The sequence below is a fragment of the Nicotiana tabacum genome, chromosome 21 (genome assembly GCF_000715075.1).
Source record: "Nicotiana tabacum cultivar K326 chromosome 21, ASM71507v2, whole genome shotgun sequence".
Taxonomy (NCBI): Eukaryota; Viridiplantae; Streptophyta; class Magnoliopsida; order Solanales; family Solanaceae; genus Nicotiana; species Nicotiana tabacum.
The window spans coordinates 75,134,905-75,147,293 of NC_134100.1; the positions used below are offsets into that span (position 1 = coordinate 75,134,905).

The 12,389-nt window shown below is 36.2% G+C and overlaps 1 non-coding gene across 1 annotated transcript; it reads right to left on the minus strand.

Moving 5' to 3' along the window:
• Positions 1-10,146: 10,146 nt before the first annotated feature.
• Positions 10,147-10,220, minus strand: TRNAI-UAU (transfer RNA isoleucine (anticodon UAU)). The gene has a single exon. It is a non-coding gene; the product is annotated as a tRNA-Ile (tRNA).
• Between the last annotated feature and the right edge of the window lie 2,169 nt (positions 10,221-12,389).

Below are 12,389 nucleotides of genomic sequence, written 5' to 3' on the forward strand. Positions count from 1 at the left end.
TGCGACTCTGAGTTTCCTGGGTTTGGCGGGTTATTATCGTCAGTTCGTAGAGGGGTTTTCATCCATCGTTGCCTCATTAACTAGATTGACCCAAAAGGGTTCCCCATTCAGATGGTATGACGAGTGTTGTTGAGCTTTTGGAAGCTCAAGACTGCCTTGACTACTGCTCTGATATTGGTATTACACACGAATTCGGGATCTTATATTATGTATTGTGATGCATCGTGTATTGGGCTTGATGTCGTATTGATGCAGGATAGCAGGGTGATTGCATACGCGTCTCGGCAGTTGAAGGTTCATGAGAAGAATTACCCTGTTCATGACTTAGAGTTGGCAATGATTGTTCATGCATTGAAGATTTGTAGGCATTACCTCTACGGCATGTCATGTGAGGTATTCTCAGATCAACAGAGTCTACAGTACTTGTTTAAGCAAAATGATCTTAACTTGAGGTAGCAAAGGTAGTTAGAGTTGTTAAAAGACTATGATATTACCATTTTGTATCATCCCGAGAAGGCCAATGTAGTGGCCTATGCCTTGAGTATAAAGGCTATGAGTATGGGTAGCTTTGCATAGATTCTAGTTGGTGAGAGACCTCTAGCATCGGATGTTCAGGCCTTGGCCAATCAGTTCGTGAGGTTAGATGTTTTGGAGCCTAGTCGGGCCCTTGCTTGCATGATTTCTTGGTCTTCTTTGTATGAGCGCATCATAGAGTGTCAGTATGACGAACCCTATTTTCTTGTCCTTAAGGACACGGTGATGCCAAGAAGGTTTCTATTGGAGATGATGGAGTGTTGTGGATGCAGGGTCAGATTTGTGTGCCCAATGTGGATAGGCTTCGTGAGTTGATTCTTGAGGAGGCCCACAGTTCGTGGTATTCATTTATTCGGGTGCTGCAGAGATGTATCAAGATTTGAGATAGTATTATTCGTGGAGAAGAATGAAGAAAGATATAGTTGCGTATGTAGCTCGGTGTTTGAATTGCTAGCAGGTGAAGTACGAGCATCAGAGGCCTGGTGGTTTGTTTCAGTGAGATTCCTGAGGGGGAGCGTATTACCATATATTTTGTTATTGGGCTCCCATAGACATTGAAAATATTCGACGCAATATGGGTCATTGTGGATAGGTTGACCAATTCGGCACATTTTATTACGGTGGCAGCTACCTATTCATCAGAGCGGGTGGCTAAGATCTATATTTGCGAGATTGTTCTTCTGCAAAGCGTGTCAGTGACTATTATTTATGATCAGGGAACACAATTCACATCGCATTCTGAAGGGTCGTACAACGTGATTTAGGAATGCGGGTTGCGTTGAGTACAATATTTCACCCCCAGACGGACGGGCAGTCCGAGTGCACCATTCAGATATTGGAGGATATACTTCGCGCATGTGTTATGGATTTGGGGGGTTCTCGGGATCAATTCTTGTCGCTTGTGTAGTTTGCCTACAACAACATCTACCAATCGAGTACTCAGATGGCTCTTTGTGAGGCCTTATATGGGAAGCGATGTCTTTTGCGAGTTAGTTGGTTTGACCCAAGAGAGGCTCAATTGTTGGTTACTGATTTGGTTAGGGATGCCTTGGAAAAGGTCAAGATAATTTAGGATTGGCTTCATATGGCGTAGTCTAGGCAGAAGAGTTATGTCGATTAGAGAGTTTTTGATGTTGCATTCATGGATAGAGAGAGGTTTTTGCTCCAGGTTTTACCCATGAAGTATGTGATGAGGTTCGGGAATAAGGAAAATTTGAGCCCTAGGTATATCGGACCCCTTTGAGATCCTTGAGAGAGCTGGTGAGGTGGCTTACAAGCTTGCATTGCCACCTAGCTCATCAGCAATTCACTCGGTGTTCCATGTTTCCATGCACCAGAAGTATCACAATGATTCGTCCCAAGTATTAGATTTCAGCTCAGTCCAATTGGACAAGGATTTGACTTATGAGGAGGAGTGGGTGGCTATTCTAGCACGGGTGGTCCGGAAATTGAGGTCTAAGAGTTTTTCTTCAGTTAGAGTGCAGTGGAGAGGTCAGCCGATCGAGGCAGCTATGTGGGAGTCCAAATGAGATATACGGAGTAGATACCTACACCTTTTCACCAATCCAGGTACCTTTCTATATCCGTTAAAGGACGAACATTTATTTTAGAGGTAGAGAATGTGATGACCCGACAGGCCATTTTGAGTATTAGTCCTTAATTCTCTGTTCTAAGACCTCTGTTAGCTTCGTTTGATATTTCTTGGTTTGCATTCATGGTTCGTGTCGCTTTTTGAAAAGTGTTTATGTGAAAATTTGAAGAAAACACGATTTTTGGATTTAAAAAAACAACTTGAGTTGACCACGTGTGAAAATGATCTCGGATCGGAGTTTTGACGATTCCGCTAAGTCTGTATCGTGATTTTGGATTTGGGCATATGCTCGAAATTAAAATTGGCGGTCTATAGATTAATTTGACTCATTTTGCCGAAAACTAGTATTTTGAAAGTTTGAAAATTTCTTAAGTTTAACCGTAAGTTGACTTCATAGCTAACAGGTTCGGATTCTTATGTTGAAACTTGAAATATGTCTATATCGCTATTTGTAAATAATCTGCAAAATTTGGTGCAATTCGGAATTGATTTGACATAATTCATACGCTTAGATGTGATTCTAGTTGTTCTTGAGTTTACTTTGAAATTTCATTCATTTTGAGGGTTGATTTGTAGATTTAGATATTATTTTAAGGATTTGATTGCGCGAGCAAGTTCGTATGATGTTATTACACGTGTGTGCATATTTGGTTTGGAGCCAGAGGGGCTCGGGTGAGTTTCGGACGTGTTTCGGATGAGTTTTGCCAATGTGAAGATTGTTGGTGCAATACTAGTTCTGGTGTCTCCTGCAGATCTCACATTTGCAAGGTTTGGCTCGCATTTGCAAGGTATGGCTCGCTTTTGTAAATAAGAGTTCGTATTTGTGAGCAAGGGCTGGGTTGGGTTAACCTCGCATTTGCGAGGAACATGTTCGCATTTGTGAACTATCAGTGCTTGCATTTGCGATCCCTGAGTCGCATTAGCGACTAACTGTGCTCTTGAGTGATCTTCACATTTGTGAAGGATTTGTCCACATTTGCGAAGGTGGGTCTGTTTGCAATTGTGAACCTTTTGTCGCAATTGCAACTTCTGGGCTTCTGTGATAGGGTTCGTATTTGCGACCCTTGTTTCGCATTTGCGAACATGACTTCGCAATTGCGACATTTGCAACTGGGTAATAGAGGAAAAAATTGGGAGTTAGCTCATTTTACACCATTTCTCAACCCTAAACACTTTAGAGGTGATTTTCCAAGAGACGTTTCTTCCCAAATTCAATTGTAAGTGACTTTAATCCATTTTTTTTTAATTACCCATTACTTTTCATCAGATTTCAATATCAAATTTAGGATTGCATGGTAGAAATTGGGAATTTCGGTAGAATTGGGAATTTTTGTAAAATTAAGATTCACACCTCAAATTAAGGTCAGATTTCGAAACAAATCACATAACTAGGCTCGAGGGTGAATGGATAATCAAGTTTTAGTCCGAACCTCGGGTTTTGACCAAGCGAGCCGGGGGTTGACTTTTTAAAAAATGATCAAAATTGAACCTCTTTCATTAATGGGTAGTTTCTAAAGCTTATTTTGAATCATTTGATCGATAATTTGCTAGATTTAGTTAGTTTGGAGGCTTGTTCGAAAGGCAAGGACATGGTTGATTGATTGCTTGATTTGCGAAGTGAGATAAGTGTTAGGTCTAACCTTGGCTTGAGGGAATTAGGAATCCCTGAACTATGTGTTATGTGAATTATATGGAAAAATAGCGTATATGTTAGGTGACGAGTCTATATACGATGTTATGATATTGGTTTCCATATTTTTCATTTATTTAATTATATATCTTGTTTCATGCCTTAATTTTTACATGTTCTATTTGACTCTCATGCCTTAATTGATACTTGTCATTTAATTATTATTGTATTACATTGTCCGTCCCTTCCATGACTTCATGCTTATTTGTTGCCTGCATGTACTTGCTTTACTTGCGTACTTAAATTTTCACATGCTTTACTTGCCTTATTGTTTTTTAATGTTTGTTCCATTCAATAAATGCGGTATTCCTTATATGAACTGTTGAGTTGATAGATAGTGACGAATTGAGAAGGTTGAGACTTCGAGTTGTTGAGATTCTTGATTTATTACGTGGTTCTTTATTGCCTTGTGCATCTACCTTCTTGATGTAGAATCTTTGTAAATTTGGTTATTGAATGGTTTATGACAATTGAAATTGTTTGGGGAGCAGCTTTCACGACGCAACGGAATTTGAAAGATAATGAATTGAAATGGTAGAATAAGGATGGATTATGATATTGATAGATGATGATATAGTGGGATCGGGTTAAGCGCCGCATCGGATTGTATATGTTGTATTTGATTATGATTGTTGGATTTTCCTCGATATTTTGATATGAGATTATGAGACTTGATATTCTGGGCTCTCTGGTAGTTGGATTTCGAGTTCTTTTTCATGAGTTAACTGCTTTACTTTCATTTCATGTTTTCTTGTTATTACTATTACTATGTACAGGTTATTGTAAGTGGACCGCCTTAGCCTCATCACTACTTCGTCGAGGTTAGGCTCTGCATTTACAGAGTACATGGGGTCAGTTGTACTCATACTACACTCTGCACTTCTTGTGCAGATACCATAGTGGGTCCCAACAGTGCTGAGTGAGATTGCCCGGATCTGGTTATCCGTAGAGACTTGAAGTATAGCTGCACGGTGTCCGCAGCTTTGAAGTCCCCTTCTATGTCATCTTAGCTGTTTATTTTGTTTCAAAAAGTTGTGTTTTATTCAGACTATTATCTGTAGTACTCTAGACGCTCATGTATTCGTGACTCCAGTTTCTGGGATTGTATTTGAAATTTTGGATTACTTCGTTTATTAGTTTTAACGCCTTATTTCAGACTACATGGTTTTATTGTTATCGTTTGATTTGAATTGTTAAAAATGGTTAATAGATATAGCTAACGTTGGCTTGCCTAGCAAGTAAAACATTAGCCGCTATCACAATTCCGCGGGTGGAAATTTTAGGTCGTGACAATAATAGGATATTTAGACTTGATTGGTTATTGCAAAACTTTGTTGGTTTTAGACTTGATTGCATGTCATTTTGGTTGAAAGTTTTAGATTTTGATATGGTTTAATAGAATATACACTTGTTATATGGTTTTGTTATGTTTAATCAAGTTTGATACTTGATGTTTTTGGTTCAATTGATAGAGAATTTGTGTTATTGGTTGTTGTATATTGGTTGTTTGATTTGGCTGGGGGTGTGGCTTAAAATACAGCAGAATTTTATTGTATTTTACCAAATTTGCGACTTATTTCCAACCAAAGTAGTCAGAAACTGGACCTGAAAATTCCTAGTTTTGCGGCAAAAGTGGTCAGAATATTTAATTAATTATTTCTTAATTTCCTACTAATTCGGTCGGAACTTTTAAATAAAATAATAAATAACAATTTAAATTACTGACCAAACCGGTCAAACATTAATTATGTAATTAATTTATATTATTAACTGTGCGACTGATTTGGTCGCAAAATTACCGACCCAAACGGTCGCAAATCGTAATTTTATCCGGTCAACTACACATTTTCCTATTGCGGCCAAAATGGTCGGAAGTTTGCGACCGATACCGTTGCAAATATTTTACGACCATTATTTTTTCGACCACTTGAAATCCGTTGAAAATCCATATGAAATAATAACTTTTTGACTGATTTTCGACGGATTTGGTGGTCAAAAATTTGACATTTTCTAGTAGCGACTTTAGATGCAAATCAAGTTTTTATGTCGTGCTAGACATATAAGATAGATAAAAGTGATTGCACACACCATTGACTTTATATTTTCAAGTGTTTGAACTACAGGTTCAAAACTACTTGTCTTTCATATGAAACCAATTCTACTTAAATTGTTTCTCTAGACTTAAGAACCTCAAATATATTTAGCATTATCATTAGTAGTTGACAAATATTTTATATCGGTTCCAACCTTCTTCTTTTTTATTAAAGACATAACATAGAGATATCTTCATTAGTATTTTCAGGTACCTGAACCTCTATTGAAATTTTATGAAGTGTTATGTCATGTGATCTCTAATCACTTGCCTCCTTATTATGATCATCTTGACCATTTGCTCATGCGTACCATAGACTTTGTCCTTCTAGAACTTATTCTAATAGGATCATTTGCAGTGAGAATATAGTTACTTTCTTTGGGTCAGCAAATGCGAGTGGCATTCTTTGCAATATATTGCAGATGAATTATCTTTTTATGAACTTCAAGTTCATATTATCTTATTCGAGGATCTAGATGTACAAATGATAATTCATTCCACTTAACCTTTTCTCAATTGTTTATCATGTCTCTCCCTCATATTAGAAAAACTAACTTGCTTACTCAACTTTGAAGACCCACCTTTGTGAGCTATGGTGTTAATCAAAACAATATGATGGAATTAGTTGGTTCCTGACCCTGAACCACTTGTGAGGGGAGAATGTAAGATACTTTCATATATAACGTATATCAAACTGATATAGATAAGTTGTCATGACCCAAAATCCACTAAACTTCGTGATGGCGCATAACATCGTCGTCAGGCAAGCCAACGATGATTGATCAACTTAATTACTCATTTTAGTATTTTGAAATCATAATTTTCATTAATTACCTAGTATGAAATAGAATTTATCGGGTAAGTGATAATATTTACACGAACTACAATAATGAACAATATGTAGGAAGCCCCAAAACCTGGTGTCACAAGTGCACGAGTATCAACTAGGAAATATAATAAAATACAACATCTATTTGGAATACAAATTAGACAGAAAATATAAATAACTCTAATGGAGACTCTACAGACTGCGGATCGTAACATGGAATGCATCTCACAGTAAAGTCCCCGCAATAGCCGCGCCTTTGCTCCTAAAAGACCACCAGACATATATGTTCCTGCACAGCAAGTGTAGCATGAGTACGTAAATCAACACGTACCTAGTAAGTATCTAGCCTAACCCTAGAGAAGTAGTGACAAGGGGTTGACATCGACACTTACTAGTGGTCCAATAAGACAAATACAGTGGAAGTAAACAGATGTCAGTTAGAGTAAATAAACGAAATGACAAGTCTAAATACGTAATATAAATTCTCCTCTCATCAATAACTCAAGCTCTCAGCTAGTAGTTACCTCCTCAATCGGAGTATATATATAATGGACCTCACCAGATAGGTCGTCACAGTTCAAATCAGAGAACTTACAGATATACTGGATTCTTGTTAATTATTACGCACGATTTCATAAGAGTATTTTATAGAAATGCCAAGGCGTACGGCCCGATCCCATCATAATATGTGCACTGCCGAGAATAGCCCGCTCCCATGAGAGTGTGATACAAGTCCTGCTGAGGCAAACGGCCCGATCCCTTTATAATGTGCGCACTGCCGAGGGTCGAACGGCATGAACCATAGATATATCTATTATACTGCCGATGCGCACGGCCCGATCCCATTAGAATAAGAAGATTTAACGGGTCCTTGACCCTACTCACGAATAGACGTGTGAGTTATAAAATTTTAAGGAAACCTTTCGATGAAAATGCATAACGCGGGAGAAATTCGTAAGAGGAGTACAATTATTCCACGGCTAATCATGAAACCCGTCGAATCTCTACAATAGCAAGTCTATCACTCTACACAAGTCTAGTCTCAAGTCGCAACGTAAAATAAAGGAATTTAATAGGCAAGAGATAACTCAAATAGTACAGTTATAGCATGGAGGGAATCTAAGTCTACCCGAACATGACATGAATCTAGCTACGTACGGACTCTCGTCACCTCATGCATACGTAGCCCCCGCAACAAGTAGCACACATCAAATACATCACCTAGGGGTAGTTCCCCCCTCACAAAGTTAGAAAGGAAACTTACCTCGCTCTGAAGTTCCATAACCAGCTCCAACGCCACTCAAATACCTCAAACCGATGTTCGTATCTCCAAAACTAGTCAAACAAATGTGCAAAACCATAATTAATCAATTTATAATAATTTTGTACTCCGCTCGAAAAGTCAACCTTCGGGCCCACGTGCCCGGATATCGAAAATGTTTTAAGATAATCATTACCCATAATATTACGAACTCAAATATATAATTTATTCCTAATTTCATATCCAATTTCGTGATCAAAATTCAAAAATACCAATTTCTAGGTTATTCTTCAAAATCTCAAAATTTTCACTAATTTTTATGTTTAAATCCACATATAAACCATGTATTTAACTCACAATATGTGAGAATTACTTACCTTGACATAGATGATGAAAACCTTCGCTTGAAGCTCTCCAAAAATCGCCCAAACCGAGAGAGAATGGAAGCAAATGGGCCAAATCCCGTATTAAACCAAGTCTGCCCAGCGCTGCCTCGCATCTGCGGTCTCCTGGTCGCTTCTGCGGCTTCAATCTCGCACCTGCGAGAACCCAGGCCAGGTCGCATACCGCATCTGCGGCCCTCCAGCGCTTCTGCGATGCTTCATCCGCAGGTGCGGTTCTGCTTCTGCGGAAACTCGACCGCATCTGTGGTCCCAGCCTTCCCCAGCAAAATCTATTTCTGCGCTCCAGTGGTCATATCTGCGATAACGCAGGTGCGGGAATTTCTTCACACCTGCGACCTCTACCCTGTTCACTAAATTTTGATTATTAAATCTTTCACTATTTGAACAAGGTAATAAGTCCTAAATTTAGGGCTTTAAAACCAACTTAGATTATATATATTAAGTGTAAAAAAAAGAGTAAATTAACGTGTGTGTTTTAATGAAATAAGAGTAATTAATAGATTTCCGCAAATTTTTATGCCTAATAATTGAAATTGCACGTAAAGCATGGTTATAATAAAAGTATGGAAGCATTACTAATAATTTATGCAGAGGTAAGAGATTGGCATGAATTTAGAACTTTTATAGAGCAATTAGGACGTTCTTTTTTCGTTGACTATTATGACGAGATTTGGAGTATGTAGAAAACCACGTTTTCACTTCCAAGGCACGTAGGACATGTGCATTGAAAATAACATTTTTAGGTGTGGAATATCCTTTTAGGTTTATGAGTCTTTTTTGTTAATAAAAGTAATACTCCTTCCGTCTTATATTATTATTAGTGGTTACTAAAAATGGTTATTTTAAATTATTTGTCATTTTAGAAGTTTAAGATAAAATTTATTATTTATTTTTTTTTTACCATTAGTAATAATTGTTCTTGAAGATGGAGATAATAAATAGGAGTAGAATAAATATTTAACGAAGAGAGATTTTATTTTAAGACATAAATAAGGATAAAATAGTCTAATCCCTTTCCTAATTAATATTTTTTAAAGACGTATAAAAGAAAAAGATGACAGATAATATGAAACACAGGAATATGATTTTAGAACTTGCAAGACAGGTAGACACAAAATATAGTTTTACCTTTCAATTAAATGTTACCCGCGTGGCGTGTTTATACAATGAAACTACAAATTGAAGGAAAAACATTTAGAGTGGATCAAATTATAAGCATAATTATCATTTTATGACTTGTAATTTTTTGTTAATTTTTATATTATAATACAAACATCTCTTTTGAATAATATATATGTTATTTTTAAAAGTTTATTCTCATTAATGCGAGGTACACGCGCTACACTAAGGCTATTAAGTCACAAATTAGTCAATTTGAGAAATAGATTGCACATCGATATAGAACCCGATCCCGAATCACTGTACGAACAGGTCTTTGCCTATAATTTCTTGAATTGTCAATTAATTTACCTTGGTTTATTTCTTCCAAATTCTTATGTTGGTTAGCTATAAAGATATATTTGACTATGCAATTAATTTTTTTGCTAAAGGTTTCCTTACTTGAGTATCTATAAAAATATTTGATTGATCTATAGGTGTGGAATTAACTTTTAAATAAATTGCATCTTTGGACAAAAGATAAGATTTAAATTTTAACTCAATTCTGTCCAGAAGGAAGGGAAACAAAAAGAACTAAAGTACGTAATCTAAATGAAGAAAGACAAAAATAAATTAATTCTGAGAATTGGTCCCGGCGGGGCTCGAACCCGCGACCTTCGGCTCATAAGACCAACGCTCTAACCAACTGAGCTACGGGACCAAGAGCTGGCATCTTAATGTCACAACATTTATTTGTACATCAGTAAGGTTCTTTTATTTTTTTGTTTTGGTATTTTCATGTTTTTGTGCTTTAAGATTGTTGTACTTGATGACGTTGTGTTCGTACTTTTCCCTTAATGAACAAAAATGGCCACCTCATTTATTTATTCAATTCATTTCGTATCCACTAAAGATGTAGTGCTCTTCATATATGTCCTCGACAACCTGGCAATTCTTTGATCTTCGTTTCTGATGTGGAAGTACTTGGTCGTTAAGATTTCCTTTTTGTGATCTACGAAAAAGAAATGCAAAAATTTATGACCTATACAACCACATAGTTGTAATATTTAACCAATGTGTTCATATTTGGAGCATAAATATTTTATTAGCCTTACAATAGTTCCTCTTCTGAAGTTTCTCAAATTGATGTTCCAAAGAAGTATTGGGAGAATATCAGTTCCATCAAGTGATTGGAAAAGAGGAAATCGATTCGAAATAGTGAAATCATTTTTTCTGATAGCTTTTAAGATAGATATAGTAATAAAGGCTGAACCAAAAATCATTCTAGCTCTTATATCCCATCTCATTTGATATATGTTCTAAAATCTATCGTTTCCATAAAGAAAACAACATAAAAAATTTATACGTCAAATATATACATTGTATCTATCATTAATAGCTATACGTTAAGTAAATTTACCATTCGTAGCTATATTTGAATTTTATAGTAAATACATAAAGCAAAAAATTAATTATTTTGAACTGAAATAAGAGAGCAGCAAGCTTTCGTAGTTCAGTTGGTTAGAGCGCCTACTTAGTTATTGGAGGTCTTGAGTTTGACTCTCAACAAGAGCATTTTATTTTTTTTGTATTTCGCCTTGGTTACGATACAAATTGTATCATTTGTATACACTCATGTATTTCGCGTTAGTTACGGTTGATACAGGTTGTACAGTTAACACAAGTTGTATTCGTTGAGTATTTGAATACAAGCTGGTAACAATTGAACAGTAGCTACGAATATTAACTAAGCAAACTATAGTTATTAAGCTTTAAACTTTAGTGCTTTATGAAAATTCCTCAATAATATACTATGATATTACTGTGCTTTATGATAGGGATGAATTGTGCTTTTGGCCCAATTATACTATGCTTTATGATAGATACGAGTTTTGCTTTTGGCCACGAATACAATGTTTATGTTTGACGTGTTATGTAATTTTTTCTTGGAGAAATCTAATTATGTTTTTTTCTTTTTTATGAAATTATTAGTTGTCACGTCGACAACACAATTTTGGCCTTTATAAACTCTTTTTGAGAGATATTTTCAGTCCAAACACCAAGAAATGAAAGTTAAATGCCTTTTTTTCATTGTTAATAAAAAAGATATTTACTTGTTCAAAATATTTGGGTATAATATCTCGATCCATAGAGGTTGGGGTAAACGCTTGCCCTGACTTTGTTTGCTACTACGTTTGAACCCTCAGGTCTAGAATTGTCGACTTAAGAGTCTCGTATCGATGCTTAATTATGGTATGCGGATCAGCTTATGCATACTTCAAAGATTGCTATTATTGGTGGAGCAGCTGTGAGTAAAGGATTGAAGGGTGTCACCAATTAAAAACTTAGAATATGAGAATATTGTGTAGCTAGTAATTAAAGAGAATCTTGTACATAGATCCAATATTGGTATACTTGTTGCCTTGTATATCTTGCATATCTAACAAAATCTTGACACCATAAATAAATACCAAAACAGATGGTGTCATTAAAAGTGGGGTCCATTGAATGTGGCTTTCTGCCTGTATTAGGCCCCTCTTCCACACACACTTTTTTGTTTTGTTTCCTATTACTCACTGATAGTTTGTTGATGCTAAGGTGGGCCAATTTTGAAAGGCAAAATCCATTGGCATATGAAAATAAAGATCTTGATGACTCTATTGGATCAGTCACCCTTCACCTCTCAATTTGCTCGACTAATTTAGGAGAAAAAATAAAAAAATAATTATATTTATAACTGGTAATTGAAAAATAATTACAGTTTTAAAAGTATTTAAAATTTAGTCACTTTTGCGTGTAAAGATAAAATCTGAACAAAAACACCCATTAAAATCCGGAAGTATTCCAACATAATATGATGAAATTCGAATTTTTTACATATGAGCTTCCA